We start from the raw sequence: 24,079 nt of genomic DNA on the forward strand, positions 1-24,079 counted from the left end.
CAGGTAGTTTTTTGCCTCTAACACCGATTTTGCGCGGTATGTAAACGCATTAACCTGCTTTCTGTCGGCTTATTGAAGTGCACATGTGTGATACGTGACAGAAACGCATCCTTAGTGCAGATTTAAACGCATCCAGACAGAGCAAGTGTTTTGCGGGAAAGGAAGAATATCACAAACGCAGACTCAAGACCCAGAAAATTGTAAAAAATGTGTTCTCATCTCTCGTGCAGCAAAAGTAGAAGTGGTTCAGTCAAAACGCTGCATCTGTAACTGCATGAATAATAGCCTATATGAGCCGTAAGTTTCTTGCTGACATGTTGCAAGCTTTATTTAAAGGGATAGTTCACCCAAAAATGAAAATGTGATGTTTATCTGCTTACCCCCAGGACATCCAAGATGTAGGCACTGAAGCTGTAATTTTGACCTTCAACCGTTTGGAGAGACCAGTGAAGTCCACTATAAGGAGAAGAATCCTGGAATGTTTTCATCAAAAACCCTTATTTCTTTTTGACTGAAGAAAGAAAGACATGAACATCTTGGATGACATGGGGGTGAGTAAATTATCAGTAAAATTTTATTTGAAAGTGGACTAATCCTTTAAACTACGCCAGAGCGCGTACACACCTCACGCATCGGATGCCGTGCATGCGCTCAAGGCAGTTGGACATAGTGGTGCATTAGAGGTAAAAAAATGATATAAATACTGTTCGGTTTCTCACACAAACTGATTGTTTCGTGTCTTAGGACATCAATGTGTCGTCACGAGCCGCAGGGTTTAATTTGGATTTGTCTGTGCATGTTTTTTTGACTCTTATAGATGGAGTTCCCATTGACAAGCATTATACGACTGACAGACTGCAACGGTTTGAGTTAAAAATCATCATTTGTGTTCTACTGAAGAAACAAAGTCACCTACATCTTGGATGCCCTGGGGGTAAGCAGATAAACATCACATTTTCATTTTTGGGTGAACTCTTCCTTTAACATCACAACTGACATACAGTAACATGGAATCCTCGGAGTCAGATGCGCAAATGATTATTTTTTTGACGTCACTACAGGAAAATAACCCGATTTATTAATAAAGTCTTGTAAAAGTGGTTACTCAGTTTACTGGTTTGCATGTAAACGGGGAAAACTGGTTATAAGCTGATATTTGTGAGTTATCAGCTTACTGGTGTGCATGTAAACTTGCTCATTGTGGAGAAAAGCTCAAAAACTGCTGACGGACATTTGTTTTGTCCATCCACATCAGCCAATCAGCACTCAGAATTAAGGCATATACCTCACTTTTCGTGACGTTGGTTCAACTTTGCTTTTTAAACTGGAAGAATGAAATGGCTCAGAAAAACTAAAAAATAACCACTTTTCACTTATAGGGTTAGTTCACCAAAAAATAAAATTTCTGTCATTAATTACTCACCCTCATGTCGTTCTACACCCGCAAGACCTTCGTTCATCTTCAGAACACAAATTAAGATATTTTTGATGAAATCCGAGGGTTTCTGATCCACACATCGACAGCAATGTCATTGCACCTTTTGACGTCCAGAAAGGTAGTTGAAAACATGGTTAAAATAGTTGACTTGAATACAGTGGTTCAACCTTAATGTTATGAAGCGACGAGAATACTTTTGTGTACAAAAATAAGGACTTTATTCAACAATTTGAACCGTCGTTATACGTAGTGAACTCAATACTACGGCCAATACTGAGTTGGCATTCGGATGTAAACAAGGAAGCGTGCACTGAGTTCACTAGGTATGACAACGATTCAGATTGTTGAATAAAGTCGTTATTTTTGTTTTGTTTTTGCACACAAAAGTATTCTTGTTGCTTCATAACATTAAGGTTGAACCACTGCAGTCACATTGACTATTTTAACCATGTTTTCAACTACCTTTCTGGACGTCAAAAGGTGCAATGACATTGCTGCCTATGAGTGGATCAGAAACCCTTGGATTTCATCAAAAACATCTTAATTTGTGTTTGAAGATGAATGAAGGTCTTACGGGTGTGCACGACATGAGGGTGAGTAAATAATGACAGAATTTTCATTTTTTGGGTGAACTAACCCTTTGTCACATCCACGCCTTCCCGGACTCCGTTTCCCAGAATCCTCCTGTTCCGCACTCCTGTTTGCACTTCCCTCATCAGTCTTCCCGCCATCTCCCCGGATTCCCAGCACCTGTTGTCCTCGTCAGCACTCCCTTTAAGTTGGACTCACTCCCTGCACTCCTTGTCCGTTATATTGTTTGCTACATGTGTGTAAAGCTGTCGTTCTGTCCTTCTATATGATTAAAGCCCTTATATTGTGGATTTCCGTATTTCGCCTCATCTATACAGCATACACCGTAACAGAATAACGGACCCAAACCGCTGGAAATCTACATCTCAAGATGGGCTTATTTTTCATCTCCGAGATCCCTGTGTCTCCCGTGCCTCCAAAGCCAGCTACAGCGTCGGATCGCCTTTGTGGGTGCCGGCAGGACGGTCGCTCGCTGGAGAGGTATGTGGAGGAGTTTGTCGAGCTTGCTTATTTGGCGAATTGGCCAGATGCCTGTTTGAACGCCTGTTTTCTGGCGGGGCTGGACGAGGACACGATCCGTTTTAAAGAACCTGCCTGCTATTTTTCTCTAGTTGAAGCAATTAATCTGATTTTGTTCCTAAATTGTTCTGATTTTGTCATTGAGGAGGTTCTAGATAAGTCGTGTGATCCTCGTCCAGTTTCCTCAGAAACACCGGCGGCCTGGCCAGTTCGCCAATCGCCGCTTCCCTCCGCCTGCCCCTCCAGTGAGCATTCCCCTGGTGTCCTGCCGGACCCAAAACCCCGGAAGGCCGAAGAAAGATCCTCTGCGGGGCCGAAACGGCCAAGAAGGAAAGGGAAAAAGGCCGCCAAGCAGCCCCAGTCTCCTGAGTTTTCTGCCTCCGTGCAGCCCCAGTCTCCTGAGTTTTCTGCCTCCATGCAGCCCCAGTCTCCTGAGTTTTCTGTCTCCGCACAGTCCCAGTTTCCTGCCTCCGTGCAACCCCAGATTCCTGAGTTTTCTGCTTCCAAGCAGCCCAAGTCTCCTGAGTTTTCTGCCTTTGCGCAGCCCGTTCCAGTGTCAGTGGGTCTTTTGGTGGAGTATGAGGGGATGGACTGGACCCCGTTTTCAGCCCAACCGCCGCTGAACCCACTCCAGTAGCCCACGAACCCTTTGAACCCCTGAGTCTCCCAAAATATTTTTTGGGGGGGGGAAGGGTATCTGTGGGTGGGAAAGATGGGGGTGGGCTAGGAGACCCTCCGTGGCCTGCCAAGGCTCCTGACCCGCCGTGGCCTTCCCTGGCTCCTGACCCGCCGTGGCCTTCCCTGGCTCCTGACCTGCCGTGGCCGCCCACGGCTTCTGACCCGCCCTGGAGACCTCCGCACCCGCCTGCTCCCCCCGCACCTGCCTGTAGGTCTCCAGGGCGCCCACCCCTTCACATCCACGCCTTCCCGGACTCCGTTTCCCAGAATCCTCCTGTTCCGCACTCCTGTTTGCACTTCCCTCATCAGTCTTCCCGCCATCTCCCCGGATTCCCAGCACCTGTTGTCCTCGTCAGCACTCCCTTTAAGTCGGACTCACTCCCTGCACTCCTTGTCCGTTATATTGTTTGCTACATGTGTGTAAAGCTGTCGTTCTGTCCTTCTATATGATTAAAGCCCTTATATTGTGGATTTCCGTATTTCGCCTCATCTATACAGCATACACCGTAACAGAATAACGGACCCAAACCGCTGGAAATCTACATCTCAAGATGGGCTTATTTTTCATCTCCGAGATCCCTGTGTCTCCCGTGCCTCCAAAGCCAGCTACAGCGTCGGATCGCCTTTGTGGGTGCCGGCAGGACGGTCGCTCGCTGGAGAGGTATGTGGAGGAGTTTGTCGAGCTTGCTTATTTGGCGAATTGGCCAGATGCCTGTTTGAACGCCTGTTTTCTGGCGGGGCTGGACGAGGACACGATCCGTTTTAAAGAACCTGCCTGCTATTTTTCTCTAGTTGAAGCAATTAATCTGATTTTGTTCCTAAATTGTTCTGATTTTGTCATTGAGGAGGTTCTAGATAAGTCGTGTGATCCTCGTCCAGTTTCCTCAGAAACACCGGCGGCCTGGCCAGTTCGCCAATCGCCGCTTCCTTCCGCCTGCCCCTCCAGTGAGCATTCCCCTGGTGTCCTGCCGGACCCAAAACCCCGGAAGGCCGAAGAAAGATCTTCTGCGGGGCCGAAACGGCCAAGAAGGAAAAGGAAAAAGGCCGCCAAGCAGCCCCAGTCTCCTGAGTTTTCTGCCTCCGTGCAGCCCCAGTCTCCTGAGTTTTCTGTCTCCGTGCAGCCCCAGTCTCCTGAGTTTTCTGTCTCCGCGCAGTCCCAGTTTCCTGCCTCAGTGCAACCCCAGATTCCTGAGTTTTCTGCTTCCAAGCAGCCCAAGTCTCCTGAGTTTTCTGCCTTTGCGCAGCCCGTTCCAGTGTCAGTGGGTCTTTTGGTGGAGTATGAGGGGATGGACTGGACCCCGTTTTCAGCCCAACCGCCGCTGAACCCACTCCAGTAGCCCACGAGCCCTTTGAACCCCTGAGTCTCCCAAAATATTTTTTTGGGGGGGGAAGGGTATCTGTGGGTGGGAAAGATGGGGGTGGGCTAGGAGACCCTCCGTGGCCTGCCAAGGCTCCTGACCCGCCGTGGCCTGCCAAGGCTCCTGACCCGCCGTGGCCTTCCCTGGCTCCTGACCCGCCGTGGCCTGCCAAGGCTCCTGACCCGCCGTGGCCTTCCCTGGCTCCTGACCCGCCGTGGCCTTCCCTGGCTCCTGACCTGCTGTGGCCGCCCACGGCTTCTGACCCGCCCTGGAGACCTCCGCACCCGCCTGCTCCCCCCGCACCTGCCTGTAGGTCTCCAGGGCGCCCACCCCCCCTCCCCAGGGAGGGGGAGGTAATGTCACATCCACGCCTTCCCGGAATCCGTTTCCCAGAATCCTCCTGTTCCGCACTCCTGTTTGCACTTCCCTCATCAGTCTTCCCGCCATCTCCCCGGATTCCCAGCACCTGTTGTCCTCGTCAGCACTCCCTTTAAGTTGGACTCACTCCCTGCACTCCTTGTCCGTTATATTGTTTGCTACATGTGTGTAAAGCTGTCGTTCTGTCCTTCTATATGATTAAAGCCCTTATATTGTGGATTTCCGTATTTCGTATTTCGCCTCATCTATACAGCATACACCGGAGGGTCTCCTAGCCCACCCCCATCTTTCCCACCCACAGATACCCTTCCCCCCCCCAACATAATGAGTAATATTGTTGTTTTCAGTGATGTGCAACCTGTACATATCTGTTAACATCTCAAAAAAATGTGTTTTAGGGTTTCATGACAGAACAGTATTCGAAAGTGTTACAGATTAAGATAACACATAAAGAACAAACTGATATTGTTGCGAGATGTTATGTCATGCTTTAAGTTATTATCTGGCTAATCAGAGGAAATGCTAACTAGGGAAAAATAACTATGAAACAGGATTTAGAATATAGAAGTGCATAAACAATCGTGTGTAGTGAATGCACCAAAAGTTCTTACCCCCTTGTCCTGAGTGGCAAAATACCAGGTATAAGGAGTCTGATTCTCGACTGAAACTGTGACACCCATTATTCAGGATAATCTGTTACAATAAAACAGTAATCATTGGTCAGTATTTAACAGTTATGCAAAGTAACTAAAAACAAATAGAATTGCATTATTATAACTACAGTACAAAGAAACAGAACCTGATTTCATTCCTGTGCAGAGAAAATGTTCAGCACTCCTGTGCTGTAAGAAAAGTGAAGAAGCTCATGCATTCTGCTGCTCTTTATAAACTGTCCATCAGAAGGTGAGGACAGAAGGGGGCTGAGCTTAGGACCATTTATCATAAATGATGTGACGTACTTTATTATCTAACGTTTTGATGAGATTCTATCCACAGGAATCTACAGAAATGAGAAGCCGTTTTCTCACATCACGACCTCCTCTGCCAATAAACCCTCATTTGAGTTCATCTTCTGCCTCAGCGTGCTCAAACGTGACAGGTAGCAACCTTCAAAAAGAGACCTGTTGTGTAACCCCTTTACAATTCTTCAACATATGAACAGATTTCAACTCCTGATATTTTATCGCAACATAGAGCAGTATCCATACAGCGCTCTACATGACAGGCCATTTTACCTCAGGGTTGTTGCACATTTTTTAAAGTCAAATTTAAGGCTTTTTAAGACCTGAAGAAATAAAAATTAATTCTATAGGCCTACATTAAGGGTGTGCAATATTGCACACCCTGTATTTTTCTAAACTTATTGGATGTATGCATTACCTTTTATGTCAAATTCTAACATTCAAATTAAATTCAGTTAGAATAATAGCACAGTATAGGGCTGTTATTACCAATCAAATTAAATCATTATCAACAAAATCCATCTTTGCAATGCAGAGGTGACACAGATGCGGCATTTACAATTTGTCTACATAAATTTAATTAAATATTCAAATATGAAGTTATTTCTAATTTTAACTTTTTAATTAAAATGAACTTTAAATATGAAACTAAACTGCCAGTAGGGGGCAGCAAGTCACTGTCTTAATGAGTGAGTCATTCATTCAACCGATTTGTTCAAACGACTGATTCATTCGTCGTCAAACCGCGAATTCAGTCAGTACAACAAAAACATTTGTCTGTTGCAATAAAATTGTAGCAACAGATTACAAGCAATATTATTAATTAAATTGAACATAAGAATTGAGTTAGAATTAATCAATTTAATCCCTTAAATGTCAACCATTTAAAATGTGTAAAATTAGCAAACACCATTACAAAAACCACAAACTGCCCAACTAAACGAAACACTGACCACCATAATGGTAACCAAACATTTTCAATAAAATCAACATCAACATCTAAACCTCTGTTAATTCTTGTGTTTCTCTTTCCTTCAGTGATTCTGCTTTTTATCATCAGGTGTCTTCAATGTTGACAATAAAAAATAAAGAGTTCTGTCTGTTATTCAGATATTTTTGTTTCAATTTTGCTCATTTTAAATGGTTGACATCTGAAGAATTAATTTGATTAATTCTAACTCAATTCTATTTGTTGAATTTAATTAATAATATTGCTTGTAATCAGCTGCCAAAATTTTATAGAGTAGATATAGCGTATTACTTTTTACAGTGCGTGTATCTTGAATTTTGAGGGCATATTACTGCGTACATCACGCAGTGAAAGCGTGAGTGACAAACTCACTTTCAGCTCGCACATCGTTAAAACAATAATTACGAGACTATGCTTATCACACACCCCTACGCACATAAAGAATGAACTTGCAACTGTTACTGAACTGACATTTACCCATTTTCTTCTGCTTTCTCTTCATTTCGCATGCAGGAAATAGTACGTTACAAGCTGTCGTAAATGCCGCGAGGCCTACAAATTGTCACGTGAACAAGCAAAAAAGTGCAAAGGCTTACGGACAGACATGTTGTAACACCAGTTCTTACATAAGGGAAGAAGGAGGTGGCAACCGGCAAACATTCAAACTGCGCTCTACTATTTACTCATGAGTTATAAATGTTAATAACTTGTGAAGGTGCACCTTAATGTAAAGTGGGCACCTGTTAACCCTCTGGGGTTGACGGACGTGTCGGCGTGGTTAACGTGGTTTAGATGATTGTATATGTAAGTGTATATAAATGTTTATGGATATATTGAACTAAAAGAGCCGCTTTTCCACCGTCGGGCCGAGCGGTCTTAGAATAGTAAAGAACGGTTCTAGTTGTGTTTCCACTGAAGCCTGGTACGGCACGATTACAAACCGTTCTTGGCCCGGAATTCTCGGCATATGACATATCTGACATATTTGAAGATCTGTCAGTACAAGTTTCTTTTCAGTAAAAACAGCTCAAACATGCATTTTAGTCTGGGACTAGCTTAAGCCTTGTCTGTGAAACCGGGGGAAGATGTACTGTTTGACAAACTTTGTTATTCCTAATGGTTTATATGTAATGTATGGCAACCTTTGTACTTTTTTTGTTGTTGTTGTTTAATGTGAGGTGTTCTTCTGTTCTCAACAACAACAAAAAAGCAATACAAAATAATTATCAAAAAAACTTAAGCTTAAGCTTTGACTTACGTGTTAAAAATTTTTAGTAAAAAGTAGGATTTTTCTAAGAGTAGGAGACTTTAATAAAAAAGCTAAAAGCAACTTTTAGTGAAGTCTAAGACTGATTCTTAAGTGCTGACTTAAGTGTTGTGAACTAACTGTGCATTCACACCGCCGCCGACAGGAGCGTCAAAGTAACGGTCAACCAATCGGATGTAGAAGTCCTCCGCTTGACTTAAATTTCATTAGGCTTAAATATATAGTGCATACAGCTATATATTTATATAGTAATAATATATTTATATAGTAAACGTATAGGCATACAGATATGCAATTTCAGACATAGCATGCAAACAATGTCAGACATCTTGGTCCACGCATCATTCTTCTTATTTATGCCCCCGTACGCAAACGGACACACGTCGTATATTATTGGGAAACCCGCCACGGCAATTATCCACCTCTTCTCCGTTTTGCTTTGGAACTAATGTTTGGTCAGAACCAAAGTTTACACGACTGCGTTCTCTGGAATCCTCTCAAGCGAAGGACCACTACATTCTGATTGGCTGAATTAGTGTTGATGGCGTGGAATCTTTTTCTATTGATAAATGTTTCCTCATTTACAACTGGAGCAATGGTGTGTCATGAGTTCATCAACGGCTCCAACAACTCCAGGGAAGCCCACAGTCTGAAAGTGGCTTGTTGTTTGATGGTCAATTGGAAAGTCAGTGATCCAGCCATATGAAAATTGACATCTTCAACCTTAATTCAAATATTTTTAAAAATGTGTTAAAAGATATAAGAATATCGTCACTTGTTCCATGTGTGATAATGAAATTTCAAATTATTTTAGGCCAGGCTGTCATACAAAGAAATTATGAACATGCAAAAACAAGAGAGAACCAATGAAATATAAAAAAATGATTATGTTGTAGTCAATGTGTGCTTTTTTTCTGGGCTTTTTTTTTTTAAATTTTATTTTTTAAACCAGTAGCTGTAGTTTACCCTCTTTTTTTTTTGCCAAAAATTGTCAAATAAATACCTTTGCTTAGTTTAGAGTTTTATTCTTCCCTCATATTTTAAAACATTTAAATAATATAAAAATAAACTGATGGTTTAAGCAGAATTGTAGGGTCATTTTAAAAAAAAACCCTTTGCACATCAGTTTTGGCCACTATGTTTGGTGTGGTACTGTAAATTTAGCAATAGCGCTATTTAAGAGCCTGTTTACTGTGGAATAATCGGTGCACTGCTGCATTCTTACAGTTACCAAAAAAGGTCACTACTATTTCATTTCTACGGTTAGAGCATTGATTTGTAGAGTGGGTAAGATTTTTATCAAATCCTTTTATCATTAATCATAGCCTGATCGGTCTTGTGTATGCTGGTCACATGATTTGTTTCAAGTTTTCTGTGATCAATTAGTCAGCCTGACCTAAACACAACATGGGCGCCATTGGTGCAGGACATTCAGATTTTGTGAAGAATAAATGTATATTAACCGTACTTTTTTCAGGAAAAAAATGCAAAACAACTGCTAATAATAATTTTGAGCATTGTCTTAAGATGTTGAAAAAGAAAATTAAGTTTTATGTTGCTCATTCTGTTATTTTCCGAATTTTGAAATGTATGTATCTCCCAGTACACATTGCCTGTTTTGGGTATAAAAAAAGGATTATCCACAGTATTGACAATGAATGGTGTTTCAAGGTAATCTGGGCTCCCTGTACTGGTCAATGCATTATTGTGAATTCCGGGGTGATGAGTGAGGGGTCAGTTGTGGGTGGTGGGAGGGCCAGTAGAAATCTCATTCCAGGACCGGGGCCCCTAGGGAAGACCCTTATAGGCCCTCTGGGCCCCTTTTTGTTGACTACATCTTTCCATTTTTAACTAGATATTTTCTTGCAGAGGTTCACACAGCTCATTTTACGGTAGAACAGGGGTGTCCAACCCTGCTCCTGGAGGGCTACCTTCCTGCAGAGTTGCAAGAAAATAAAAAATTTCTCTGCAAGTAGTTAAACAAATATGTTTCAGATATGTACGCAGTGTTTATAGTTTAATTTTATATTTATAAATATTCTTAAAGGGTCATGAAACCCTAAACTACATTTTCTGAGATTTTAACAGAGGTATGTGTGTTGAACATCATTGAACACAATGTTAGCATCTGTTAGATTTAATAGTAGAGGGAAGTGGTTAATTTTTAGATTTTTTTCCGCTATTTTCATCTTCCGGGTGTACAATCTACACCGTGTCCACGTCACAGGCTATAGTATTTCGATGACGCGTCGGTGTCTCATAATTGTTAATGAGACTGAGTTTTCTTATCCTATGAGAAGACACCGTCTCTTAATTATTCAGGACACCACGTGATTCTTTTAAATGACAGACATGTTAAACTGTTAGATCGCGTAGATGAGAGAGTCGTTCATCATGGGTCGCAAGTGTTTGTTTTTGTGGTGTAAAAGTTCGGGTGTGTTGCATGGCTTTCCCCGCGATGCTGCCAGGGCTAGACTGCCTGCGGGCGGTTGGCCATCAACTACCGACACATCGAAACTGTTTGTGTGTAGCAAACATTTTTCTCAAGAGAGCTACGAGAACTGGAGAAAGGTGAACTTCGGCCTTATTCATCCTCTGACAGGCGCTTCAAACGATCATACAATAAGCTAGAGATGCATTAATGGATCAAAAACGAGTGTTTGTTTTTGCTTTGTAAGAGTTTCTGCGTCGCACAAGTTCTTGTGTCTTCGACACAAATGCGATTCATCCACACTGTGAGTGTAACCGGTCTTTACGGCTCTTATAGTCTCAATAGTCTCAAAAGTTATCAAAGATGCAACAGCGCGTTCGTATTCGATGCAGAGAACAAAATGCGAATGGCTGCGCATTTATTTGTGTATTAAATTATCGCAAATACCATGTGTATATTGTGTTGCATGTAATGGTAAATTTGCAGCATTCATTTGTGGGAAGCTTTTATTTTGAATTGTAATTCTAACCAACATACAATACATAGAACTTACAAATTCCCAAATTACTCAAGAGCTTCTGTCCAGTTTACTTCAGTTTTTCAGTTTAGTTTACACAACTTGTAAGAACTATTTAAAACAGATGTGTGGAGCCTAAATCCATTATTATAATTACTGTATATTTAAGTTTTCTTTGCCACATTTATCATGTTTTATTGCCTTGTGATGCACTTTATAACATGTTTTGAAATTAACATTATTTTACTTTTTCATTATTTAACATTTAAAGTAATACCACAAGTAGAGTTCTGCAGTAGAAAAAAACACTGTAGTCTCGGGGCCAGTTGCATAAACTACTTTGTTAAGACTTTTCCAATTTAAATTAGACCGATCTACCTTTTTATTTAACTGACCTTAAAAAGTTAGGACCAGTCTTGAAGAAAAAAATTAGATGACTAACTTTACTAGTCTAAGCAGTTTATGCAACTGGCCACTGGTAGTATAAAATGATAGTATTTGATTTGTGTCCCTTTAGACAAAGTGTCTGCAAAATAAAGTAATGTAAACTAGTAAAACCTCAACAAACTCAAAGACAGACCTGAAGCTGGAGAGCTGGTCTGCTTGGTCAGCAAGCTGGTCGGTCAACAGGCTGGTGTTGAATGTTGGATGCGATGTTGGTTTGTAGGTCGACGAGTCTCAGAAGAAGCCTCTGAGCTCAACAGCACAGATCCATTGATTTTATAGGAAGCTCATTGGCCACACCTTCGCAACAGCTGGATGATTCTTCCTTTTTTGGTTGGTAGAGCTGCAAAGAAAACAACATTTTACACTGTCAGAAAAAAACAGCGAAAACTTGTACTTGTAAGGGTACACTGGCTTTTCAGTGGGGTGGTACTCTATTATAGATTCATTTCTGTACCTTTAGGATCTCAGTTCAGCCCTAGATGGCATCTCAGTGTTTATTATCTGTAGTGCGGGAGTGAGATGGTCCACATTGTGTGGGGTGAAAAAAAAAACTGTATAAGATACCAAAGGGAAAATTCAGAATACAATGGTAACAGACTAGTGCAGCAATGCATTGTGATGTTCAAATAGTACAAAACTCCACAGTGACATTGACTGTGTCTGAAATTGAAACTTGTTTACTAATCCCAATATATTGTTTCCCTTTGTTTGTGTTTTGTGTTTGTTTTGCAATCACGTCATGGTCATCTGTTGTCATGGACACTAATGTGATTCGTTATTCGTTAATTATCCTCATTTACCTGTGTATTTAAGTTCCCTTGTTTCAGTTCAGTGTATGTGATGGTTGTGACTGCTTGCCTGCCTATGTTAGGATTTACCTGTTAAAGATACTATTAAAGTCTTACATCTTCATCTTCTTCGTCGTGCGTTAATACAGCCAGAAAGTCACAGTAAGGCAGTTGAGTTCATTATTTCAGCAGGGAGTGTGAATGAAAAACAGTGAGTAATTTAAAAAATTTGGACATATTTCACTGTGATTCGGAGAGACTGTAGATATACCAAGACGGTCCCTTCATATTTCTACGAATGGGAGAAGGTGCAATGTGCAATATGGCAGAATAAGTCCCTTCTAAATAAAAGAGCCATTCAGAAACAGCAACACAAAAAAACAAACTAAAAAAACACAGACCTTTATCTACGGATTATGCATAATATTGGGAACACTGAAACATCTTGAAGGAAATTTTACTGTGCTGACTGTCATAAACAAAATGTGACGTGCTGTTTGAATTCTAGATGGAAAATAACGTTTGATTTTCCATTAAACCAGAAAGATGTCTCGTTTGGTGATCTTAATGATGGGCAGACAGTGTTGCCAGATTGGGTCAATGCGTTCCAGCCCAAGAACTCACCGAAACTCGCTCCCTCTCCAAGAAAAACCCGTCCAAAACTGCCAAAATAATGTGATAGAATTTTATTGCGTGACAATCATGGTTGATAAGCACCATTTATATATTCTCAAAACAAAATGTCAAAATAAAAAGATTTCCCAGGAAAACGGATCAAAACAGGGCAAATACATGAAAGAGAATGAGCAAATATGACTAAAATGTCTAGCTGGAAACTGCCAAAACTGCAACCAATAAATTAACCAATGACTTTAATCCTCAGAAAAACACATGCATCATTTTTAATGTCAGCAGTAAGAATAAGCCAATTTAAGTGCAAAAAGCGCCAAATATAAGGTATTGGAATAAGCATTGTAATTAGCAGGCATTTCACACACATAATGCACACACCATGAGAGCTAAAAAGTGTCATTCATTGTGTGACAAAGTGAAGTATGTAACATTCAATCCTTAAATAAACAGGACACAAAGACCTATAAATAACCATGGTTATTGATGAACAGGCATATTTGCTGAGGGTGGGGGTGATTGACAACCTGGCATATGATGTGGTGTTAAAGGAACACTCCACTTTTTTTGAAAATAGATTAAAAAAAAAATAATAATTGTACGAGTGCTTAAATACTACACATAACAAATAGGGTTATCTCAATTGTGCTGACATATATATATATATATATATCAGTGGTGTGCAGTCATGTTCTGAAATGAGGAGGCACATTTTTTTAATTTTTTATGAATCAATGTAAATTCATGCAATATTCTTAACGTTGACACATCTTCCATTACTTTACATTACATCAAAAAAAAAACCAAATACAATTCTCTATTTTGTAATTTTACATTAACAATGTATTGTAATAAATGTTATATTTGTCAAAACCAAGTCAATCTCATCAAGTTAGTGTTTTAAGCATTTCTACATTCATTCCAAAATAATAACTAAAGGCAATAACAATTTAAACAATATATTTTATTTGTGTATTGATGTTTTTCTTTTTAATAGTCAACTTAGGCTATTTTGGATCATCAGTCATGCTCCGTAAACACCGTCTGTCACAGACACGAATTGTATTTTTAATTTCATCAAGCTGATTGCACTAAAAAAAAAACCTGCAGTCATCGTGCTTTCAGTCCATTTTGACGTGACATAAAGCAGTGATATCTAACTGGGTGATCTGTTTACTTAGTCTTCCCATTGACGCCATCATTTGTTCATTCAAACTGACGCGCGGAACGTGCACGTCAACAAGAGGCGGGATTTATTGCACAAACCAATCATATCCAATCATAACCAATTACATCCAATCAAAGCGCGATGGAGACATTGCCTCCTCTCACGTGACTTTCCCCCATTCATTCTCAATTACCCCCCACAAAACCCACTGCACACCGGGGGTCTGATGATTTTCTATGGTTTTCTATGAGAGCAAAGGGAGGCATGACTCCTGCTGTAACTTTACCTGCGGGTGTCGCTGTTGGACAGTGTTCCTTAAGAAATACGAGTGACTTGTGCTCTTTTTAATGTCATAATTTGTAATATTTGTGTTGTTTTTCATGTAATATGGACTAATTTCTCCTATTTTTTTTTGAGGAGGCACTGCCTCCCTTGCCTCCTCGGAGGAAACGCCCCCGAGATATATATATATACACACACACACACACACACACATAAATTTTTGACCGTTCAAGTCCAATAAGTTTCCCCAAAAAATAAATAAATAGATAAAAATCTTTAGTTCTTATGTGCCTCACTCGAACCGTCTCTCAGACGGCAGGCACACACACTGAAAGACTTCTCTTTTGGTGATTTGAGGTTTTAAAATCACTTGTTTTTAAACTTCAAGTCTTAAAACACTTACTGGATATATATCTTTTCTTTCTGTATTTTGCATCTTCACCTTCTGTTGAGGCAAGGGTATGAAATGACCAAAACATGTATTTTTTAACTTATCACCTATCCTTATGCACTGCACACTTGGTATAATCAAATGTGGAAACCCTTACTGGCCAACTAAGGCAAAATACTCTAATAACTACACATTTTGTCAAAAATGACTGAAATCACAAGCTTTGCCATTTCTGTACCAGATGTGTTTGGAATATTTGTGTAGAAATTCAAGGAAAATGGATTGCAGGTATTTCAAAATCCACACTGAGGTCAAACTTTAAAGCCACTTTTCTTTGTTTAAAGAGTTAGGGGACGTTTCACTTTGCACATTGAAAACTTACTTTAGGTTGTAGTCGCTAGGACTGTGAATAGTGTGTTTTTGGTATTTTTGAATGTTTTGTTTTGTTGTCTGGTGTTGGTGTTTTTGTAAACTCTTGTATACTTTAATAAGCAATTACTACATATTCTTATATAAGAAATGCTTCTAGAAAAATAAAAAGTTCTCTCGTTTAAAAACATTCTTTAGTTATAAAACATGATAGTTCTGTTGGCAATTTACTTGCAAGCAGATGGCACTGCTGTCAATACTTTGAGGTTTTTGATATTTTTGATCAAGCGGTTCTAATTCTTCTGAAGTGACGGGATCACTCAGTATAATAAAGTGTTTGAAATGTAATACTTTATTCTCAGATAACATCCAAACATTGATCACCACACATACTTATATTTTATATATATCAAAGTCCCTAAAGTCTGTGATAAATATCGTCTACGATAATAGCTTAATTGTTGTTTTAATGATGTGTGATCTGACATTATCGAGTATGTCCCCCAGAAAAACACGCCTGCATACAGGAGTACGTAGAGCCGTTGAAAAGGTTACTGCGCATGTGTTTTGAATGCACGCCGTCACTGCCTGATTCACTATTTTGAAATGGCAATGTAAAAATTCCCCTGTTTAAGAATTTGTTTTTAAGGCTATATTTATATCATATGATATAGTTAAGGAATCATACAAAGACGTTTTTTTGGTTTTTCAAATATCAGCACGTTTGCAAATGTGATTTTGATTTTATACAACAGTTTAATTAAAAAGAAATTAATATTAAGTGACCTACATTTTAGACACAATATTGCCTGTTTTTCTCTATTTAGCCAAAATATTACTGAATTTCATTAGGATGGAAAGATGCAAAGCTGACTGATGTCAGAAACAAAATGGTGTCTGTTATGGAGCTGTTTTCTGTTGTTCTCCATTGTCTTACACCATGACCTGAAATAAAAATGTATATCCGCATTATTTATCTAAATACATTACATTTTGAGCAATTATGACTTGGCTAAAAGTCTAGGATGATATGAAAAAACATTTGACTAAAATGAGTCTTTTAGTACCTCAATCCAGTCATGGAGCTGCATCTCTTCCAGAATAAGTCTCTGCTGTGGATCAGGCTGCAGAGAAGCACGAATCATCTGGTAGCATTGTGTGCAAAAAAGATATGAGAGACAACTGATTATTAGCTAATATTAGCTTTTTTTTTAAAAAAATTGGCATGTCAGGTTCGCACCATTCATCTTCACTGATCATAAGCAAGTTGTGGTCAGAGCAATAATACCCACACCATTACAAACAGAAGGATTGCCATTGACATGGTACTCTGGTGGACAGCATACTTTTGTGCCTGGAAAGAGATTTTGTATGATGCTTAATACTTTACCACAGCATGTTGACTATATATAGGATGTGTTTCGGTGAGCTGATTGATAGTTGAAAATACATACAAAGGAAGGTCTCGTAGGCAGACTCCTTCATGAGCGCACCACACCCGAACTCAATCCATTTGACTTCCAAGGTGTCCTGGTTTATCAGCAGGTTCTCGATGGAAGCCTCCGTGCTCACAGCAAATGTTAGCGACGTGAATGACCTGCTGCATTAACCTGCCTTGCTGTCCTCTCATCCTTGAAGCTTCATGAAGCTTAGCATGTTCATGCAAGGCAAGGGGCGTTCCAGGACCATGATGCAGCGATATATAATTTATAATTATGTTGACCACAAGAACATCAGAAGTATAGCTAATTGAAGGATCTACTATAATCAGTTCTCCTATCATCATGTGTGATTATACCATCAGTAATTTTTCAGTATGATCCCGCTTTAACCTGAGCCAGGTCGTATTTTCCAGCTCTTTTGTGAAAAATGCAGAATTTCCCAGACATCTTCATTTTCTCATCTCTCCCTGCCTCCTTTCTCCGTTCATCAATCTCCCCACACCACCAGGCGTCTCATCGAGCCGATGAGGATGGTTTTCTGCCGTGGTGGTGGTGTATTTGAGCAGTACACAGGGTTGCTGTTCACGGACATGCTCCACACAAGTCGTTTTCTTTGGTCGCAAACTTAGTTATCCCGTGATAACACTGTTTGTCACGTTGAAATCAGAATACTCTGAAAATTACAAAATGAACAAGTGAGTTTCAAGCCTTCAAATACTCTCAGGCTTGATGTCGTGTTCAGCGTTCAATTTGTGATGTCACGCCATAATATGCCTACCTGGTATTTTGAATGATAATAGGCTTCAAAGTACCACGAGAGCGATTGGAGAGCTAATGACTCCTTATGCTTTCCAATCGCTCTCGTGGTACTTTGATGTCATACGCAGCACAGATGCATCTCAAACTAGCCTATACATGTAGGGGTGTGCGATATATGTGACATTTAATTCACATTTAGTGGAAGATATACGAGAATGGTGCAAATAAGCCAGTCTCGTTGGAGGAGGAAAATGAAGATTCAGTCGAGGCTCAAAAGATATCCTAGTGAGAACTATTAATACATCTTTTTTATTATATTTTTGTGAACATTTGAAAAATCTACCTTGTACAGTACACTTTGGTGTATGTTTTCTTTTCTTTCAACAAAACAGGTCAGAGGTCACATGACAACCATTTAGAACTAAATGCTTCCTCCTCCGGAGTGGAAAATGACACTTCTCATCTGTGATGTATGGACCTGAACTTTGTAATGTCACAAATATCCTCTTTGATGTCCTGCAGCTCAAGTGTCCCATGATTTGTGGCCTTTAACGCAGCTCCAAAGACAGGTCATAGTGACCTACAATGTAATCCAAATAAGTTACAATATTAATCATATTATGAATATTGAAAAATTGGATTAAATATGTCAATTTTATGGAGTACATACCATTTATGTTGATGAGATGTACTCATCGTACCGCACTTACAGACATGTTTTGAGGCTCACAATCACAAATACTTTGAGGGTAAAAAAAAAAGCTAACATATGACTTAGACTTATGTATTCATAAATACGTTTTGCTTACCTTACACTCCCTGTTATGCAAAACAAGGTGTTGCTAAGATGACACATCACAGTTGTCACAGTTATATTGTTTTGTCATAGTCCATTATCACTGCTGCCTTCACTCTGCAGTGATCATAGATAGGAAATCTACCCTGTCTGAGGCGAGCAAGCAATCCAAGAGTGTTTGTCTCGCTTCTGTTCAATGTTTTTTAGATACCATTTGTCTTGAAGTCCAGTTGTGAGATGCAGACATATTTTTCTCAGAGATGAGAGCCTCATGGAGATGCTTTAACTATATCCTGACAAAAGTCAAAAATCACATTTAAAAAAACCCAAATGTTTATAATCTAATTGTATTTTAATTTACCAGAAGAATAAATTACAAGCATTTGTTTGTTGAAATATATATATTTTTTTAAACTCTACTAAATTAACACAGTAGGTTTACCAGGATCCATCAAAGTTTGGTTTCTTGTTAATGCGTGGACCACTGAAGCTCTGGATTTACCTGTACATCAGTGTAATATCAGTGTCATTTCCCGAGATAGGCTTCTCTTTTTGAATATACCAAGATACCCCTTTTGTCTCTGTTTTCCCATCTGATCCTTGAAACAACTTTCTTTGCACATAAATCATGACATAGACAGCCTCCTCCTAGCCTTAATGATAAGAATAAATATATCAGAATCCATTTATGACTTGTATAGAACGTGTTTATTTGACTCTTATACATGGTGTTACCGTTTAAACGCATTATTTGACAGCAACGGTTGGAGTTAAAAATCATAATTTGTGTTCTACTGAAGAAACAAAGTCACCTACGTGGTGAAGGTACACTCGGATATGAATTAATAAAAATAAAATAATACACGTACTTTGTGCTTAAAATGAGTCTAAAATGCAAAATAATAGTTAAAAATAGTTAAAAGTTAAAACAGTTGTAATTTCTGTATACAGTAGCTAAGCTTGTGAAAATTAAAATATTAAATTCAATAAAGGTAAAAAAAAAAATTGTTAAATGCCATTTTATATTTATCTTCTTATATTTATGTTGTAATTGTGTAAAAGGTTTTTTTTTTGGGGGGGGGGGTTTAATTGTATTAAAACCAGAGCAAAAATCCTAATAATAAAACTAAATCATAATTATTAATGTACTAATAGCCTATAAAGAACTCACAACAATTAAAAACAAAAACATTTAAAAGTGTATTGTCCCTGTTTTTTAATAAACAGTTAATAACAAATGAGATTTTGGTAATATCTTGACCACTCAAATAGGAAATGTCCCCAGTTTCCATTTCAGAAATCTGGTCACCTTAATATTGACTGTCCAGTCTAGTTTGAGAAAATTAACCATTAGATTTAAAAGTAAGAAACAAATTACAGTATTTTACACCTCACAATGAATAACAGTCTAAATATTAAAGTTACGACTTGATTGCGATTACAACAGGGTCACCTCAATGTATGCGGGCGGCCGAAAAAACGCGACCTCTGGAAGGTGCAGCAGCAGCCTCCGAAATGAAACGCAGATTCAGAGATATAAAAATCCATATGAGGTGGTTTGTAATTTCCAAAAAATATATTGCAAATGCATACATTAGCTGATCAACTTAGAGTGTAAGGTGACTCCAATATTTTGAATTTGGATTGCAATACCTAGTTCAACCACTGGGTGTCCATCCTACATAAAGTTCACCTGCATTTAGTTTGCAGGTATGGAATATGCTGTCTAAATACGTACACCCTCTGGCAGACAGTTTCAGTTTAAAGTTACAAATGAACATAGATGGACTTTCTTTGTTTAAGAGCTCCAGTCTGTAACTGTGGGCCATCCTTGGTCTGCTACCGAGTGTTCCCATGAAAGAACCAGTAGTGATAGGAGCAATTTTAATTGCTATCAGGAGAACACTCCGAAAACAGCAATTTTAATTGCTATTTTGCTTGCAGCCCGTCGAGGGATCTCTCTGCAGGTGTGATGGTGCATTCCAGCGGTGTTTGCATCCAGCTTGCTGTTTACACAGGGCAGCATTCACCTGTGGGTGCTTCAGCTATGAGTATTTCCCTAAAAGAGCAAGCATGACGAGAATAGCCTCACCCCGCGCCCATGCCTTTCTTCCCGGAAGTGCATGAAGAGCTTTGGCAGTATGGAGGCACATTAGTGCCAAAATCTGTTCAAAGTTTTTCCTCTCTCACTACCCTCATTTCTGGGGTGGTCAGAATTGCAGAAAAGCGCACCCCTGTCCTGTGAGTGGAAATTGCGTTGCTGCTGGCGAAGGACGCAATAAAACCTGTCCCTCCAGCCGAGATGAAGGTTGCAAGCGTCCTTCTTCGTACCCAACATAGCGGTGTTTTATGGCCGGTCTTGGGTTGCGTGTCTTGAATCTGGCCCCTAACAGGCTCTCATTCAAGTTGCGTTCACCCTATGATTGGTTTGCAGCGATTGACCTGAAGGACATGTACTCTTGTTCACCTTGACAGACCGTGTTGTGCTCTGCTTCGAGGGTTGAGCATACCAGTACTAGGTCCTCCCCATGGCTGTCCCTGCCTTCCCGTGTCTTCTTGTGTGTTTCTAAAGCCACGGAAGCTGAGCTTACCCCGCTCAGGGAGGTGGGCATTCGCATCTTCAACAATCTTGAGGACTGACCCATTCTGGCTCACTCTCGAGATCAGTCATGTGAACACAAGGACCTGGTGCTCACGCACCACAGCCATCTGGGGTTTCAGGTCAACTGGGAAAAGAGGCTCTTCTCTGTGCAGAGCACCTCTTTTCTCAGTCTGGAGACGGACTCGGTCAGTATGACTGTGTGTCTCGCCAGCGAGCACACACAGTCGGTGCTGAACTGCCTGAATACATTCTCGCAGAAAACAGCGGTTCCACTGAAGCGATTCTCCTGGGGCATATGGCATTCGTAGCCATGGTCACGCTGCTCGGATTGCTGCATATGACACCGCTTCAGCACTGGTTACACAACCGAGGCCCGAGGTGGGCATGGCGCCAGGGCACGCTCCGTGTGGTCATCACACCGAGTTATTGTCATACATTCAGCCCGTAGTCGGACCTTGCTTTTTTACGGGCCGGAGTGCCCCTAGTAAAAGTGTCCAGGCATGTTGTTGTCACAACAGATGCCTCCACCACCGGCTGGGGTGCCATATGCAGTGGCCAAGTGGCGTCGGGCTCTTGGACAGGACCCCAACGCCACTGGTATATCAACTGCCTCGAGTTGCTAACAGTACTCCTTGCCCTGCGCCGGTTTCGACCGCTGCTGCACGGCAAGCACGTACTAGTCCGTACGGACAACACATCGACCGTAGCGTACATCAACCACCAGGGTGGTCTACGCTCTCGCCGCATGTCGCATCTCGCCCGCCATCTCCTCCTTTGGAGTCACCGCCGACTCGGCGATCCCGGGCGAGCTCAATCGTGCAGCCAACACACTCTCACGACAGCTCACGCTCCCGGGGGAATAGAGACTCCACCCCCAGGTGGTCCAGCTGATTTGGAACCGATTCGGGGATGCACAGGTAGTCCTGTTCGCTTTCCACGAATCCGAGCACCGCTAGTTGTTACTCCGTTGGGGACCCTTGGCACAGATACACTGACACACAGCGGGCCCCAGGGCCTACGCAAATATGCTTTTCCCCCAGTGAGCCTTCTCGCACAGGCGCTGTGCAAGGTCAGGGAGGGCGAGGAGCAGGTCTTGTTAGTTGTGCCGTACTGGCCAAACCGGACCTGGTTCCCAGAACTCATGCTCCTCGCAACAGCCCATCCCTGGAAGTTAACCAGGAGGTTAATCTCCCTACGCCTCATTCCCTCTTGGGACCTCTCTGTCGCTCTGTCGGGCCTACAGAGAGCTCCCTTCGAGCCCCTTGAGTCAGTTGAGCTGAAATATCTGTCATTGAAGACAGTGCTCCTGACCGCGCTCGCCTCCTTCAAGAGGGTTGGGGACCTGCAAGCATTTTCGGTCAGCGATTCATGCCTGGAATTCGAGCCGGACTACTCTCATGTTATCCTGAGACCCCGGCTTGGATATGTACCCAAAGTTCCCACCACTCCCTTCCGGGACCAGGTGGTGAACTTCCAAGCACTGGGGCAGGCCCAGCCCTAGCGTTGCTATGTCCCGTTCATGCCCTGTGCATTTACGTAGACCGCACGCAGAGCTTCAGAAGCTCTGAGCAGCTCTTTGTCTGTTTTGGAGGTCAGCAGAAGGGAAAGGCTGTCTCCATACAGAGGTTGGCCCACTGGATAGTGCATGCCATTGCCTTGGCGTACCAGTTCCAAGGCGAGCTGTGCCCACTCGGGGTGTTGCTTCTTCCTGGGCGTTGGCGCACGGCGCCTCTGTGGCAGACATCTGCAGAGCTGCAGGCTGGGCGACACCGAACACATTCATGAGATATTACAATCTCCGAGTGGAACTGGTGTCCATCCGTGTGCCATCTACACGTAGGTAGCCATGGGTGTTCGCTTGCTGTGCCATTTCCCTCGCATGAGGGAATGCGAGCACTTTTCCCGCTCCTCAGTTCAGTTCCCTGCATCCTGCAGCAGCCAGACGCGGCGGAGGCGTCCGGTGCTAGGTCCAGTACTCGTGTGTATGCCCGGTTGGCCTGCCGTTGTACTGGGCTAGATGCCCATATGTTGTGATTCCCCGTGGGTAATCCCATATGTGTTTGTCCACGGTACGGTTTCCCTGACGGTAAACCCGTGTCTTTCCCTGGGCGGCTCTGCCCTGTCTCGGAGTGCTAGAGTTCCTCCCGGAAGGTAGGACCTACGCCAGAGATCTTCCATATGCATTACTGTTCTCAGGCCAGTCCATATGTGCTTTCCACACGTTACCTCCCTTTGGGCAGGGTGTGGTCTCCGTTACTTTCCCCTCCTAGGGGAACGCTTTCCTGGCATTTTGGTCATGGCTGAAAAACATGGGAATTGAGTCCCGAAGCACTCTTCCCCAGGGGTAAGGAACAGCAGCTTCGACCTTCTCCACTGTAACGCCCTGTCCTCTCCATCCCACTGGTATGGAAGACATCCTGGGTTTTACTCAGGGCGCTGGAGGGTTATGAATGTGGGCTCGCACCTGCATTGGGCACGCCACGGCTTGCCAGCATCTGCCTCCCTAACACTCGTAACGTGATTTAGTTGCTATGGCGCTTTCCATTGGACCCCATTACGTCAGTATCGACGTAACGTCGAGCATGACTGATTGAATGGGAACGTCTAGGTTACTATTGTAACGTTACGTCCCCTTGCCATAGCCCTGTGTCACTGCTGAATGGCCGGGTGCCCTGGCTCGGCTCCTCAGCAAAATATGAATGAAAGTGAGTAGGCCGGTCCTATTTATTTAGGAGGGAACGGGGGTTACAATAGTAACCTAGACGAATTTAACACACTGTTTTGTTATTTTCCTTTCTCAACTCTTACTCAATCCTTACTTCCACATTACTAGAATACAATTCCTATAATACAGGTTAAAATCAAGAACAGTAATTCTAATTGTAATAATCAATGCTTAAATTAAAAAAAAAAAATAGTTATACAAACATATAAATTGCAAATAAGGCAGTTTTTGCCTTTACAGCTGCTAAATCTTAATTATAAAATTATTTTTTTACTCCAGTTTGTTTATTGAAATGTAATAACTTACATAGTGGTGTTCATAACTTGTTTTCATGACAGACTGATTTAAACATACATTAAATAATCAAGACATCACTAAAATGTAAGGAATATACAGGCTAATATAGTGCATAGAGAAAGAGTTCATTTCTCTGGTGAACCTACAAGCTGTGGACACTGAATGACTTGCCTGAGGTAAATGTAATGCTACGTGACATTGTTTACAAGCTGTTTTATTGATGTGTTTCAGTAAGTTATACTGTATCTTTCAACATATCATTAGATGTTCATTC

General features: G+C 41.5%; 1 long non-coding RNA gene across 1 annotated transcript; it reads right to left on the reverse strand.

Annotated features, from left to right (window-relative positions):
* Positions 1 to 14,142: 14,142 nt before the first annotated feature.
* On the reverse strand, positions 14,143 to 18,463 carry LOC127511294 (uncharacterized). Its single transcript, XR_007929975.1, has 5 exons — positions 17,729 to 18,463; positions 16,639 to 17,299; positions 16,425 to 16,538; positions 16,252 to 16,329; positions 14,143 to 16,129 (listed from the first exon to the last, which is right to left on the reverse strand). It is a non-coding gene; the product is annotated as an uncharacterized LOC127511294 (long non-coding RNA).
* Between the last annotated feature and the right edge of the window lie 5,616 nt (positions 18,464 to 24,079).

Source organism: Ctenopharyngodon idella, chromosome 4 (assembly GCF_019924925.1).
Source record: "Ctenopharyngodon idella isolate HZGC_01 chromosome 4, HZGC01, whole genome shotgun sequence".
Classification (NCBI taxonomy): domain Eukaryota; kingdom Metazoa; phylum Chordata; class Actinopteri; order Cypriniformes; family Xenocyprididae; genus Ctenopharyngodon; species Ctenopharyngodon idella.